Source organism: Eubalaena glacialis, chromosome 12 (genome assembly GCF_028564815.1).
Source record: "Eubalaena glacialis isolate mEubGla1 chromosome 12, mEubGla1.1.hap2.+ XY, whole genome shotgun sequence".
Lineage (NCBI taxonomy): Eukaryota > Metazoa > Chordata > Mammalia > Artiodactyla > Balaenidae > Eubalaena > Eubalaena glacialis.
Window position 1 is genome coordinate 38,754,013 of NC_083727.1, and position 14,652 is coordinate 38,768,664.

At 37.6% G+C, this 14,652-nt stretch overlaps 1 pseudogene; it reads right to left on the bottom strand.

Moving 5' to 3' along the window:
- Positions 1 to 10,068: 10,068 nt before the first annotated feature.
- Positions 10,069 to 14,414, bottom strand: LOC133102212 (ubiquitin-conjugating enzyme E2 R1-like; annotated as a pseudogene).
- Between the last annotated feature and the right edge of the window lie 238 nt (positions 14,415 to 14,652).

The window sequence follows — 14,652 nt, forward strand, 5'->3', positions numbered from 1 at the left end:
AATATATATTTGATATTTGGAAAGGACAAATATGATAAACCTATGAAACAGGGGAGTCCAGTCTGAAGGCTATAACTGTAACAAGCAGTTAGAACTAGCCAGTTTTACTTCCCGACTAGCCAGGTAGAGGACACTAATTTTACATTCAAGTTGAAGAAGACCATGAGCTGTGATGGAGTGCTTCCTAGATTTAGAATCAGAAAACAAAGTCTTGCTCCATTTCTGCCATTTGATAACTATGTAACATTGGTGGTACTTGACTTCTTTGAGCCTTTAATTTTGGTTCCATAAATTGAGAATAAAAATACTTCAGATCAGCAGTATAGCATTATATAGTTCAGAGTGTGGATATTAGAGTCACCATCTCTGAATTTAATTCCGCCCTAACTGTGTGACATCAGCTAAATTGCTTCATTTCTCTGTGCCTTGGTTTCATCATCCATAAAATGAAGATAAGAATAATAATCTACTTCTTAGTATTACTGTGAGGACTAAATGAGTTAGTGTATGTATAATTGTGTTTGTGACATAGTAAGTCCTCAATGAACGTTATTATTTTTTAATATTATTTTTATTCAGAGGGTTTTTGTAAGAATTAAGAAAAAACAGATATTTTAAAATAAAAACATTTCACAGACTTGAAATGGTAGCATACAACAAAGTAAATTTGACATAGCTATTCTGCAACTATTATTAAGAATCTTTGACTGGGTTTATTTATATACTTACAATATCACATACAGATCCCTTAGCAATTTGTTACACTTTATATTTAATTTTCACTTGGCCCCAAAGAGTTAAAATAGCTTTCAAAGCAGCAACTTTCTGATTTTGGCAACATTTTTCAAAACTTATTATTAATTCACAAAAGTTGGCATTAGACCATGAACTTCTTCAGAAATAATTACAAAGCAGGAGCATTCAGCTGCCTCAAAAAATAAATTCAGCTTTCTTCCTAAAGGGGTGGATTTTAAAATAAAACGCTTTCCTTTTATCTTTAAATTGACTTGGGGACATTATAAATCCTGTTTTTTAAGAATCAATCAAACATAATCTCAATTAACTATACACAGAAATCCCAATAAATAGGGATAAGCTTTTCAAAATTACCATGTTGGTCACCACAGAAAAAGAATCTCCATAGAATTAGATATGTCCCTGCACAATATTACAGGTTTAAATATACAACTCAGATTCTAGAGCTATTATTACGGTCTCAAAGTCTGTGACTGAAACTGAAAGATGCACTTCAGCTGCAAATATGTAGCAATTATCATGAAATGAACTTCATTCCACATTTTTGCTAATCACCATGGTAACCTGCATTCAATGGATTCTTTCTGGGAAATATTCCAGACTCTGTCAGACATTTTTAGTTTGGAAGGTTAGAATATTTTTACTTACTTGGTTGCTTATATTGTTTTTAGCAATATATAATGGCATTATAAAAACAATGCTCTAGAATATTGAAACTGTTTGAAATAATAATAAAATTCTTAGGTTATAAAGGCAAGAAGAATAATTGACTACTAATATTTACTAATAATACTTCATAAATGTTAATGAAGCCATGAGCTTACAATTTTATAAATTTTAAGTGACCTAAATTCAACATATATTTTGACTATTGAAAAAACATACACTTACACACTATATATTAAATATATAGGATATAACATTGAGTCCTATCAATAAAATATAAAGAATTTCCCATTCAGACACAGGAAAAATGTCCATTTTGGCAATTAAGTTGTTTGAGAAATGTATTATCCTAGGATACATATCAAAAGAATGATGAATATTGGCACTGGAACAGTATCACCATTCTCAGGCCTCTGTATATGGCTTGGGAGGTAACCTATATGTCAGAATCAGAGAACAAAGATGTCAAGAGAGAAGTATAAACTGGGAATTCATGTTTCATATTTTCCATAATGTAGGTAGTAGCAGAAAATATATGCTTGTATATCAGACTGAGTAGTTCTACTTTAAGTGGCTAGTCAACAAACTGATTGGGACCAGTCCATGATAGGGCAGAGGACTTGTGCGAGAATGTGCAACAACACTCCGCCTCTACGTCAAGGAAGTCTTGCTATAAAAAAAAAAAAAAAAAAAAAAGTCAGCTGAGCTAAACACGTGCTTACTGATGTAGTAGATTTACATTCTGGTACAAGCTTCTTATCCCAGACTGGGAATAGTTTATACACTGGCAATGGAAGAGGAAATGATCATCTAAGGAAAGCCCCAGAGATATTAAGGAAGATGAAGACTGATAAATGACCTCTGAATTGTAAATAAAAAGTTAATTAGGGGATTTGGTTTCTGTTTTAACATGTAAGGTGTTTAGAAATCATCAGCTCTGTCTTTGTAACAAGAAAAAGCCAGACACACTGAAATTGATTTTTCTTAAACCCATCAAAGGATTGAGGTTACAGGACACTAACCCAAAATCTGGAGAGAAGGGCAAATCCAGAGAATCACAGCTGGAATCTGCTTATCTGGACAGAAGTGGCTAGAGCTATAAACATGTAGAAACCCTGAAATGGTAATGCTGACAAATTGCTTGAAGCTGAGTATGGATTAGTGTGAGAGCAAGAAACTCCTGGAGCCCCAGTCTTGGTGGCGGGGGGGCCTTCATATATTCGTAGACTTTAACTCCAAAAAACCCCACCAGTTATTCACAGTGAAAATCAGAGGAATATCCCCTCTTAGTTCCAGCAGAGGTAGAGGAAGAATAACCTTTGTGAAATAGACCCATGTTTTTTTCTGTAACAGAGTTCTGCTCTCTCAGGGGAAATGATTTTTTTGGAGCCTTCCTTTTAAGGAGCCATGGGAACGGGGTATTCCTCTCATTTCAGCCCTCTCTAGCTTTCCCGTTTCATTGAAAGAGGACGGAGCTACATAAGAAGAAATACTTGTGATGGTCACAGACCAGAGACAGAGACTCATTAAAAGACTGAGGCTTGATCAGAAGATTATGGAACACTGTTCCTCCTCCACACCTTACCACACACCAATGGGGTCTAGTCTATAACAGTGGATTGCAGCTGAACAAGCTGCAAGGCACAAACTGTCTCTGGTGGTATTTAGGGAAAACCAAAGTCAAGAGGGAAGTTAAAGGCTGAACTGTGTCCCCAACCAAATGTATATGTTGAAGTCCTAACCCCAGTACCGCAGGATGTGACTGATTCAAAGATAATATAAGCCTATGCATATCATATGAAAACTTCAGAAAACCAAAGATAAAGGCAATTTTTGAAGAAAGCCAAAGGAAAACATCTTACCTATAGAGGAATAACAGTAGTAATTACAGCAGACTTTGTATCAGAAACTGTTTAAACAAGAATAAAGCACAGTGGAATATTTAAAGTGCTGAGAGAAAAAAATTCACCAACCTGGAATTTCATATCCAGTGAACTTATCCTTCAAAATTGTGAAGAAACAGTCTTTCTCACACGAACAAAAACTGAAGTAACTCATCACCAGCAGACCTGTCCTGTACAAAATGTTAGTTTTTCAAGCAGAAAGAAAATAATATAGGAGAAGAAATAAATCAAAAAAATATATTTATATTTCTTACTATTAATTGATCTAAAGATAACTGCTTAAATAGTAGTTGCTAAAAATAGTAGCAACTTACTTTGTGATAAAGACAGATTGATAAGTGAAATGAAAGAAAACAATATCATACAGGATGAGAGGGAGCCATTAAGTATACTCTGCAATTGAGAACCCTCTGGTATAGAGTTCTTCGAAGGTAGAATTAGATTAGTTAAACATGTATATTGTAAACTCTAGAACAACCACTATAAACTTTTTTAAAAAAAGTATAATTGATATGAAAAAAAATAAAAATAGAGTTCAGAAATAGAACCATGCAGAGATAGCCAACGGATCTTTGACAAAGGAGCAAAGGTAATTCAATGGAGAAAGGACAGTCTTTCAACAAATGGTACTGGAATAACTAGACATCTACTGCAAAAAAGAGTATCTAATTGTGATATGAATGAAGCCACTCTACAAAAGCTACATACTGTATAATCCCAATTATATGACATTCTGGAAAAGGTAAAAATACAGAGATCGTAAAGAGACAAGTGGATGTTAGAGGTTTGGCAGAGGATAGGATGACGTCAGGAGGTAATGCCCAGAGTATTTTTAGGTGCAAAATTATTCAGCATGACACTGTAATGGTGAATATAAGATATAAGACTGTAGTATTAAAATACACAGAACTTTACAACATAAAGAGCAAACTTTATGTATCAAATTTAAAAAATTAAAAAATCTCAGGATGTAATGCAGAATGTGACAAAAATAATGTAACGGTATCACAGATGAATAAACCAATCTCACTGAAGAGGGTGGGAGAATAAGGGGTTGACTTAAGCAACTTTGGAGATAAGTGGAGACTTCATGGCTAAAGGCAAAATGAACTGTGATGCGACTGTACACTACCTGATAAAGTTATTTCCCGTGGGGGGTATGAGTTAACAATTCTGAAATAATTATTTGCATATGCTGGAATTGAACAATTAAGTAAATGGGTGGCAGATAGTGGAAGCCAAGTTCCTCACTATTGGGTTGGGAGGTTACAGATAAGCAAGTGAGGAGGCTAAAATTAGCCATTTGATAATGGATTTGGGTTAGAGATATCAGTATAAACGCATGCTTAGCTTAATATAGATAGAGATGGTTATCTATATAAATATATATAGACATGTGTATATACACAGGTTAGTATACATACATATATTTCATCTGAAAGGGCCTAGAAGCAACAACACCCTAACAAGCAATAAGAAAACCCAGTGCCCAGATTTTGGTTTCTAATACCATGCTCCAGTTGAAGAAATTATGACTCCTTGGAGAGGTAACTGGTTCTAGGACTGGTGCAGGAAACATAAAAAATGCACCTGGGGCATCTACTGGTGTCAGAAAGTAAGGAAGTACTTGGGGAAAAAAAGCTACATTAATGGGGATATGTCTAAAAGACACAGGAGCCAACTGAAGGAACTCCCAATGGCCACAGCTGAAAAATTGTTAGCAACAAAATAAATAAAGTAGTATTGGATTATAACCCAAAGTATGAAATAAATATCCATAATGATATAAATAAATGAATTAATAAATGAATGGGGGAGAATAGACACATCTACCCCTACAGAAGAATTCCAATTAATTTGTGTAGACCTACTGTACTTAGCACAACTGTCCACTCCTTAAGATCTGGACTGTGCATACTGACTTACTTCTAAAGGGAGAAAGAAAAAGTAACTTAGAAGTGGAGAAACCTGACAAATATTATCAGCCACGTGATCTAGGTTAACATCAACAGTGAGAAGTCATGTTGATACTCTGTGATGATAATGGCACTTTACCTCTGTGATCTTCTTCCCCAAAACCCATAATCCCAGTCTAACCATGAGAAAAACATTATACAGACATCACGTGAAGGACATTATACAATATACCTGACCAGTAACCTTTAAAACTACCAAGTTCATTAAAATCAAAGTCCGATAAACTTTCACAACCAAGAAAAGCAAAAAGAGACATGATGACTAAATGCAATGTGGAATCCTGGATGGAAACCTAAAACAGAAAAAGGAAATTAGGGAAAAGCTGAAGAACTCTGAATAAAGGATGGGGTTCAGTTGATGGTAATGTATCAGCACTGTTTTACTATGATGAATGGACCATATTAATGTAAGATGTTTTTAATAGGCATTTGCTGATGCTAAAATATTTTAGTAGACAATTCAGCAACCAGACTGGAGAAAGTCCAGATTTTTTCAATGGGACTGAACACTGACATATCATAGGGCAGAATTTTGAATTATGAAACTGCTTGCATGAAGCTTGGTGCTTTTAGGATTGTTATACTCGTGCTACAGGAGATTGTATTCTATCTATTTATCTATCTACCTTCCTATTTAAAATCAGAGACTGAAAATATACCTTAAGTAGACATCTTAATAAGTAAAGATCTTTACCCATGAAGAGGGAGAGGAAATTTTCTAAAAGTGTTTTTGTTTTGTTTTGTTTATAATTCTGTTATTATATATTTCAGTGAGTATTACTGGTACAACAGCTAAAGAAAATAATCAGGCAGGGTTTAATGTTGAACCACTCTAGATATTTAAACATGATGTATTATTATAAAATACAGAGATTTAAGTGCTTGCAAAATTGTTGGATGGGGTAAACCAGCAGTTCCTAGGCTGGGGCTCTTGGAATGGCTCCAAGAACAATACAAAACTGATCCACTAGGGAGCTACCATGTTTGATGTCACCATCAGTTGTACCAGTCTAGGTCTGAAGTTGTGGTCACCCTCACAACAGTCTCTAGACACAGGGGAATTAGAGAATACACAACACCTGAACCTGGAAACTACGATTAGAGGGTTAGGTCAAGTCACTGCTACTGCTACTGTTTCTTGAAAAAGAACAATGGAACAAGGGAAAGCATGGCCTTCCTAACAGGTGATGAGAGCCAGAAATCACAGGATTACCTCCGCCTCATTTGCACTTTCCAGTTTTTGTGGAAGTGCATCTATTTAGTAGTAATTGAGTTACGTGAAAGTCTGGGAAATATAACTTTTAGCTTTCCAACCTCTTCAAATAGAAGATGGGTGAAATAAAGGCTGAGAAAGCCAATCTAAGTATCTGCCATTGCAGATTAAAGACATTAGAACAAATTACAAAGACTACCACAATAAATTCTCAAATATATTTTAAATCAAAGTCAACCAAAAATCTAGAGAATTTAGTTTTGATATACAGCAACTGGAATATAGTAGGAGGTCAATACACATTTCTGGAATAATTTATTTTATAAGTTGTTAGAGAATAGAGGAGCAAGATGTCATAGATTAAAAATAGCTCATTTTTACATTCAATTTTACTTTTGATGATTTTAGAAAATTCTCATGCTCCTTGAAGCACAGAAGCGAGAGGAATTTAAAAGTTTTAAGTGAATAAAGTGCTAAAGACATAATTTCAAATGAAAATAGATAAATTGATTGTCAAAATGGCATCATAAAAATAAAGCAGAAGTTTTGATTAACTTGTGCACATCAAAAATTGATGAATTTTCCTCAAGATGTTAAGGAAATGAAGACTGAAAAATAAAATTGAGAAAAATCTAAATTGAATAAAAAAGAAAATAAAAACTTTTGATAATTTCACTGCCATTTTTGGTGTATTTCCTCACAGTCACTCTTCTGTATCATAAGTATTTTTTAAAATTATGGAATATCCTGTATTATAGTTTTGTATCCATACTTTTTACATAGTAACGTATTTCAGCATTTTATAGAATTACAATGTAAAAAATAAGCAACTTAATAGCTGCACAGCAATTTTTATATGCACAAAACGTCATTCATTTTTACTCTTTTGTCACCTATTTGGGTTTATTGCAACTTTTCACTATTATAAAAAAAGTGCTCTCTTATGAACATTTATTTTATCCAAATCTTTTAGTGCAATTAGTGTAACATTTCTCACAAATTGCTTCTCACAGATTTCTTCCTTTCTTATACTTTTAAAGACCATGCTTTTTTTTAAACTTTAAAACTTTATGTACATTAATCAAATTATCCCTCATCCCATATCACTAAAAATTATCCAATTAAATTAATTTTGAGAAAGAAAATGATAGACTTTATAGAGACATGCTGGTCCAAGGCCTGAAGTGAAAGAAGCCAAGGATTTTATATTTGGGAACCTGAATGTAAAAGGTATGGGTTTGAAGAACTGTTGAAGTTTTTCACAGAACTGAGGATACATTTTTCTGAGAGAAGTAAAATTTTTATGGGACTATTGGTAGATAGTTTAAAGCATTAGACCTGTAGCCAACTGCTAAATTCTGTATTTGATTTTGACTTATGTCAGATAACAACTTTCTTACATCAGATAATGACCTCAAACTTTCAAATGATGAATTTACTCTCATTTCCACCTTTGTGCTAGCATATGCAAATCATTGCCTTTTTATGTCTTTCAAATATATCTTGGAAATATGCAAATAAAAAGCTAGCCATTGCGTGTGTGTATTATATCAGCAGTTCTATCTGCTCAGTTATTTCAAGATTAAATATGATTTTATGTTGTTTACTTAAACAGTAACTACATAATCAGAACCCTTGCATAATAATTTATGATTGAGGATTTACAGCTTTACAACCATTAACTTATTAATCTTTACAACTTGCTCTGAAGGCTTAACTTGGTAACTCTAAGCATTTGTGATTTATAGATGGAGAAAATGAAATAGGCAGGTGAGATTATTTATTTGTAATAGATATTGACTGAGCTGGGAATGAAGCCAGGACTCTGGAGTGTTCATTCTCTAGTCCTGTATACTGGCTATAGAATCTAATGATTCATTATTTTAATTGGGTTACAATAACATTGCAAATTATCCAACACCTCACAGTCTATCAAATGGAGCACACACCTACAGTCCTAAAATCAATGCTGTTAACAGTGGTATCTCTAACATACTTTAAATTGAGGGCTTTCTGAAACTAAACTTAATCTATTAAATTAAAACACTAAATGGTAGTGTTACCATCATGTATATTTTACTTCATTATAATAATTGTAAAATTGATAAACTTAGAATACCTCCTTTAAAGACTCTCAAACAGGCCTTTTTATTTATACAATACTATGATACATAAACACCACAAATCCATGTTGAATAAGAGTTAGTTGACAGTACCAGCATTTTATTCAATATGTAACTAATTAATTGTGATATAGTATAAGACCAAGGCATGGAAGGCTGTTAGATGGGGTCGATCAGAAAATGCCAGATCTAGTGGAGTTATCAGGCTGTGTCATGGGATAAATATTGGGCTGTGGCCAGTAGGTAAGTCTTGTGTCTAAAAGGTGGATATGTGACTTGCAGTATGGAGTTAAAACAACTGATTCAAAATATAGATTGTAATTATCAATAGCTTCCGGAGGAACAGACAAATCTAGAGATAAGTACTAAAAACAGGAGAACCAGAGACAATGTTCCAGACTTTATACAGTCAATGATATATCAGCAGGACAACATATTTGAACCACTTATCTAAAAACGAAGATTAGATTCTCTGCTGTCTTCTGGACTAATTGATGTTTGGCAGACAAGCATCTGCAAATGTGTTCTATAAATCAGTTCTCAAGGCACTGAACTAATGAGAGAGGCTATTACTATGTTAGTTGCTTCTAGACCAAATATTACTATATAAAAAATTAACTTCTGTATCAGTCAGTTTGCTCCAAGAAATAGAACCAATAATACAAAACAAGTAGAAGCAGAACCAACACACACACACACACACACACACACACACACACAGATATACATATAGCGATTTATTTCAAGCATTTGGCTCATATGATTGCAGGGGCTGGAAAGTTCGAAATCTGTAAGGCCAGCTCACAGGCTGGAAACTACAGTCTCGTGACAATTTCTTCTTCCTCAGGGAGATTTCAGTTTTGCTCTTATGGTCTTTCAACTGATTGGATCAGGCCCACCCAGATTATTGAGGATAATCTTCTTTATTTAAAGTTAACTAATTGCTGATCTTACCCACATTTACAAAATGTCTTCACAGCAACACCTAATTTAGTTTTTAACTGAATAACTGGGTACTATAGCCCAGCCCAGCCAAGTTGACATGTAAACTTAACCATCACAACTTGCTACAATCAATTGTAAAATTTATAGTTCAAACAATAGATGCATGAAAACCTGTCTGTAAACGATTTCTAAATACACGTAGTTTATTGAGGATGTGTGCGAAAGAACTGAGGGGTATATCCTTTTGTAGAGAATATACATGTGAGAGCGGGGCCTTGCATGGGTTTAATCCAGAGGTTTTAAATCAACGACTCACAGAAACTGTGAAAATCGCTAAGCAGTAGCTGGAGACCGTAAGAGATTGCTCTAAGATTTCTCAACAGCATTCTGAGGCATATATTACTTAATATGACTAAGATATTTATATTACCTTTTTTTTTTTTTTTTGAGGTAAAATCTGTAAGCCTATACGTGGGGACGCGGTGTCAGGACCCCTCGTTGCCCGGGTCGTCCTCGTCGTGCCGGAAGCAGCCGTGCCTCGGCCTCGTCGTCCTCCCTCGTACTCGTCGTCCTGTGGAAGAGCTCTGAGACGTGGTGGGCGCTGGGGCCTCGGTCGTCACGCGGGACTCGGCCAGTCGTGGGCACCTGCACGCCGCGCCGCTCCGCCTCCGCCTCGGTCCCCAGGACCTGCTTGCGGGTGATGTCCGCGTGTTCCCGGTCCTGCCTTCGCTCGCTTCCCGCTTCCTGCTTCCTGCGCATCACGGAGGCGTCCACGTTGGCCGGTGAGGCTCTGCGTCGGTGGAGGAGGGAGGTGGCGCCGAGGAGGATGGTCCTGAGTTCTGGGTGGGGTCCCACCGCGCCGAGGGCAGCTCACCACGCCGGGGGGGGGGGGGTCACAAACTGAGTGACGGAGCATGGAGATGCACAGTCCCCAGTCTCTGGATGTTGGGGTGCCATATCTTGGTCAGGAACCGAAAGGCCGGAGGGAGTAAGGAAGTCGATGGGGCTCTTGAGGCGCGCCTGGAAGTAGCCGCCCTCGTTGTAGGTGTTGGGAGGCCCGCAGGTGGCCACCTCCCAGTTGTACCGGTCGCCCCCGTCCAGCAGGGTCACCCGGAAGCCCTCCACCGGCTCCTCTTGCAGTCCCTTGAGCTCCAGCAGCAGCGCCTTCTGTGAACTTGGGCACTAGCGGCCGGGCTATGGCAGTGGCGGCCGGGCCCGGGGCCGGGGTGCGCGGGGCCGCGGGCTGAGGGCCAGGTCGGCGGCCCGGGCGGGGCCGCCTTCCTTCTCCGCGCGGCCTGGGGCCCCCGGGCGCTCCACCTGCCTATGTTACTTTTACAGTAGTTTGTTTCTGTGTTTGTAACTTCACTCATTTCTTCAGTAATTTTTGTATACTTTTGTTGTATATATGTCCAGTGGCACTGACTCTCTTTAGTGTAAACCCATGGAGAATTGTTGAGTAGAGAAAATTCGCCTTCCGTCGGCCTGCCTTCACTCTGCTCCTTTGGTTCCTCGTTTGCTCAGATTCCTATTATGTTAATTTTGTTCCCAAGCCTTACAGGTCAGGTTGCCTAGAAGCAAAGCTTGATACAGGGATTCTTACACATGTGTTTATTGTGGGAATGCTCTCAGGAGAAAGTGAGGGAAGCAGGATATGGTGGGGGGGAAAGAATTGGGTCCGGAGAGTGCCTAGTGTGATATCACTGTGAAGTTTTTAGGGAAAGGTACTATAGACTTAGTCCAGCTAGAGGCGGGCAGAGCAGTCGATTGGAAAGTCTTTGGCCAGGTTCTACCTCAGGGAGATGGATGGGGCTGGCATGTAGCCTCCCAGTCAAACTGGCTTCCGTTTGGCTGAGGGAAATTCTCCAGATAGGGGAGCAGGTGTGAGTGGATATTTGCCAACACTCACATAAGCTAGGGAAGATGTACTCCTCACCTTAAGGGGTATTTGGGCAGGGTACCAATAGCACCGCTAGCATACATTACAATCTTCTCCCTGCACTACTCAGGTCCACTTGCTGATTACATTAAATTTTTTCTATCCCAGGAGCAGGTGGTTTCACTGGTCAAGTCTACCCAACATTTAAAGAAAAATTAACACCAGTCCTTCTCAAACTCTTCCAAAAAAATTGAAGAAGAGGGACCACTTTCAAATTCATTTCTTGAGGCCTGCATTAGCCTGATACCAAAACCAGATAAAAACACTACCAGAAACAAAAGCTGTAGGCTAATGTCCTTGATGAACACAGATGCAAAAATTCTCAACAAAACATTAGCAAACTGAATTTGACAATAAATTAAGATACATACACCATGATCAAGTGGTATTCATCTCTTGGATGCAAGGATGGTTCAACAACCACTACATTAATAAAAGAAAAGATAAAAATCATATGATCATCTTAATACATGCAGAAAAAGCATTTGATGAGTAATGCCTGGGACACAAGCATGTGTAAATCTTTTAACTTCTTTCTTCTCATGATCTCATCCAAAGGGAATTTCTTTATTTAATCCCTGTTAGTCTGTCTGTCTCCATGTTGGTCCCATGAACAGACTGTCTTATTTATTGTTAGATAGGGCTGTTTAAAAAAAGAGTTAATGGGAATCAGTACTCTAGTTGCAACCATTTTCTTATTCAAAGTAGTGATCTCTTGCTACCATCTTAATATTTACTACCAAAAAGGTAATTGTTGTTGCTTATTATTTATTACCACGAAGGACTCAAGCAATACTAACCGTGTCCAGTTAAAACCTGGTAACAGGCAGACATTGCTATACCTTATTTGATCCTGAAATAGGCAAATCTGAATTTATCCAAGCTGCAATATATGGAGTGAATTTGAAGGGGCCTTTTTTGAGGAGCAAGGGTCAAATTTAGCTTTGAAGATGCTCTCTTAGCTCCCAAAAGATGACAATATGTTATGAGTTTTTGGGTAGGGATTCTGTCAATTTCCCCCTTCTTCTTTACACTGTTCAACGGCCTTCTAAAAGCCCACCCAATAAAGCTGGTTATTGTTCTTTTTATTCTTTTGTAATTCCCTCCACCTATGTAGTACCACCTTTCTTTTGGATAGCACAAATCTTCTCATTATTTAGTACCATGAATGATAACAGGTCTAGTAAATCATGTGTGTCACCTGAATAATTTCTTGGCATCCAAGAGCATGGCTACATAAGATGCTTGAGATTGGAGAACTCCCCTCCACAGCTTCTGTCATGGTCAGTTACTAGCATTAAATTGGGTATCTCTTTTTGATCATCATACGACAACCTAAGAATACATATTCCTGTGCTTCAGAGGGAGGGTTCTATTTCTTAGTCAAGGAAAGAGTGGGACTATAAGAGTTGTGCTCTCAGAATTAGTCTGGCAAACTCTTACCTTTACCCACTGCATCAATTTAGTTGATTTGCCATCTTGATGAGACTGCTTACAAATGTTTGCAGATAATTGAGCATCTGTGGTCAGCCCAAATAATCCCTTCCATTCATCAGTATCTAGAATTAGTGATAAGACACCCTTATTTAATCTGAGGATCTATGTAGCAGGGATCACCAGCCTCTGCAGAACTTTTCCATAAAGTGTCCTAGCTCTTTAACAAACAGACTACTCCCTGGATGTCCTGGACATCTGGTCATGACCCTTGACTACTTCTATAGTCTTTTCGATGATCAATGGTCATAAGCAAGTTACTTTGTGAATAAATATATCTGCTCAGGTGACGACAGGAACAAGAAGAAAAGGCATTCCAGTAATTTTAAAAAGGTTTGATTTATTTCTGTTCCAATTTTCTAGTTGGCCCTTTAGAGATTTAGTTTTCGTAAATGATGCCAATAGAAGCTTGGAATTCTCTGTCTGTCCACTTAGCTACTTCCCCTAGGGATAAGTCTATTTCCTCCAAAGACAATTGGTAAGACTTGTCCCCAGAATCTTCTATAAGGATTTTACCACTTCTTACCAAAGATGTGTAGCAAGAGACCTAGGCCTCAATTTCTTACCAAGTTTTCTTCCCTCTTTCTTAACAAAAACATTCTTAACACTTATAAGTTTGAAGGATAATCTTGCCACTGCTATCAATCTGTGCCATAAAATGTTGAATTGTCAAAGCTGACATATAAATGAAAAATCTTACCCAGCACCAAACTTTTCTAATATTTAACTATACAAGCAAGCCACAAGCTGCATGTGGAGAGAGTGAGTTACTCACACGTTGCTCCTTCCTTCTACCAGGTTATTGCTCTGTTCCATCTAAGTCTACTGCCCTTAGGCGGGCACTTCAGATCCAGACCTAAGACAAAGTCTGCTTCTCCCAAATACCCTGTACTTGTAGCTGCCCTCTTACACTCCTTACTGTGTCCAGAGGATTCTAATTGTATTTCATGGGGATTGGCTACTTTCCTATTAAGTGGCACATATAAATTCCCTGGTTGAAGCAACTCTTTTGTTTAGCTAGCATTGCTACAGGTGGTTTGCATCTATTTTCCTTCTTTCTTTGTTAGTTCTTTAGTATTCCTAATTCCTGACTCCTTGGAGCTTGTTTGTCAGTGTTGATGGCAGGGAATAGAATCTGTTTTTAAGCAGAAAGGAATTCAGTACCAGAATTAAGGTGCTTACAAAATTGTTCTGGAGTGAGAAGTTAGAGGTCAAGAAATGCTACTGCCACCTCGTGGTCAGGAAAGTACTGCACCACTGCCAACCTCACAGAGGCATTTCACCCACATCTATTTCAATGGTGTAGACAGACAAGGAAGCTCTGGCACGTGGCACATCTGCTGCATTCTGCTTATTGGCCTGCTCCACTAAATAAGGAAGAATGACCCCCACATCCTTCATTTTCTAAACTCTAATGAGGACATCTCAATGGTGGAAGCTAATCTCATCTGGAAAACTAGTTGCAAGGGCATCTGGGAAATGTAGTTTTTAGCCATACAGCCCCTGTGATTTAGGAGGTTTTAAGGAGAATTTAGGGGGTATTAAACAGGAAGAGAGTAGAACAGAGTAGAACATTCCACAGAGGTGCCAGATGACAATACCTAACACAGATTTATTCGTTACACTTTCGCAATCTCAG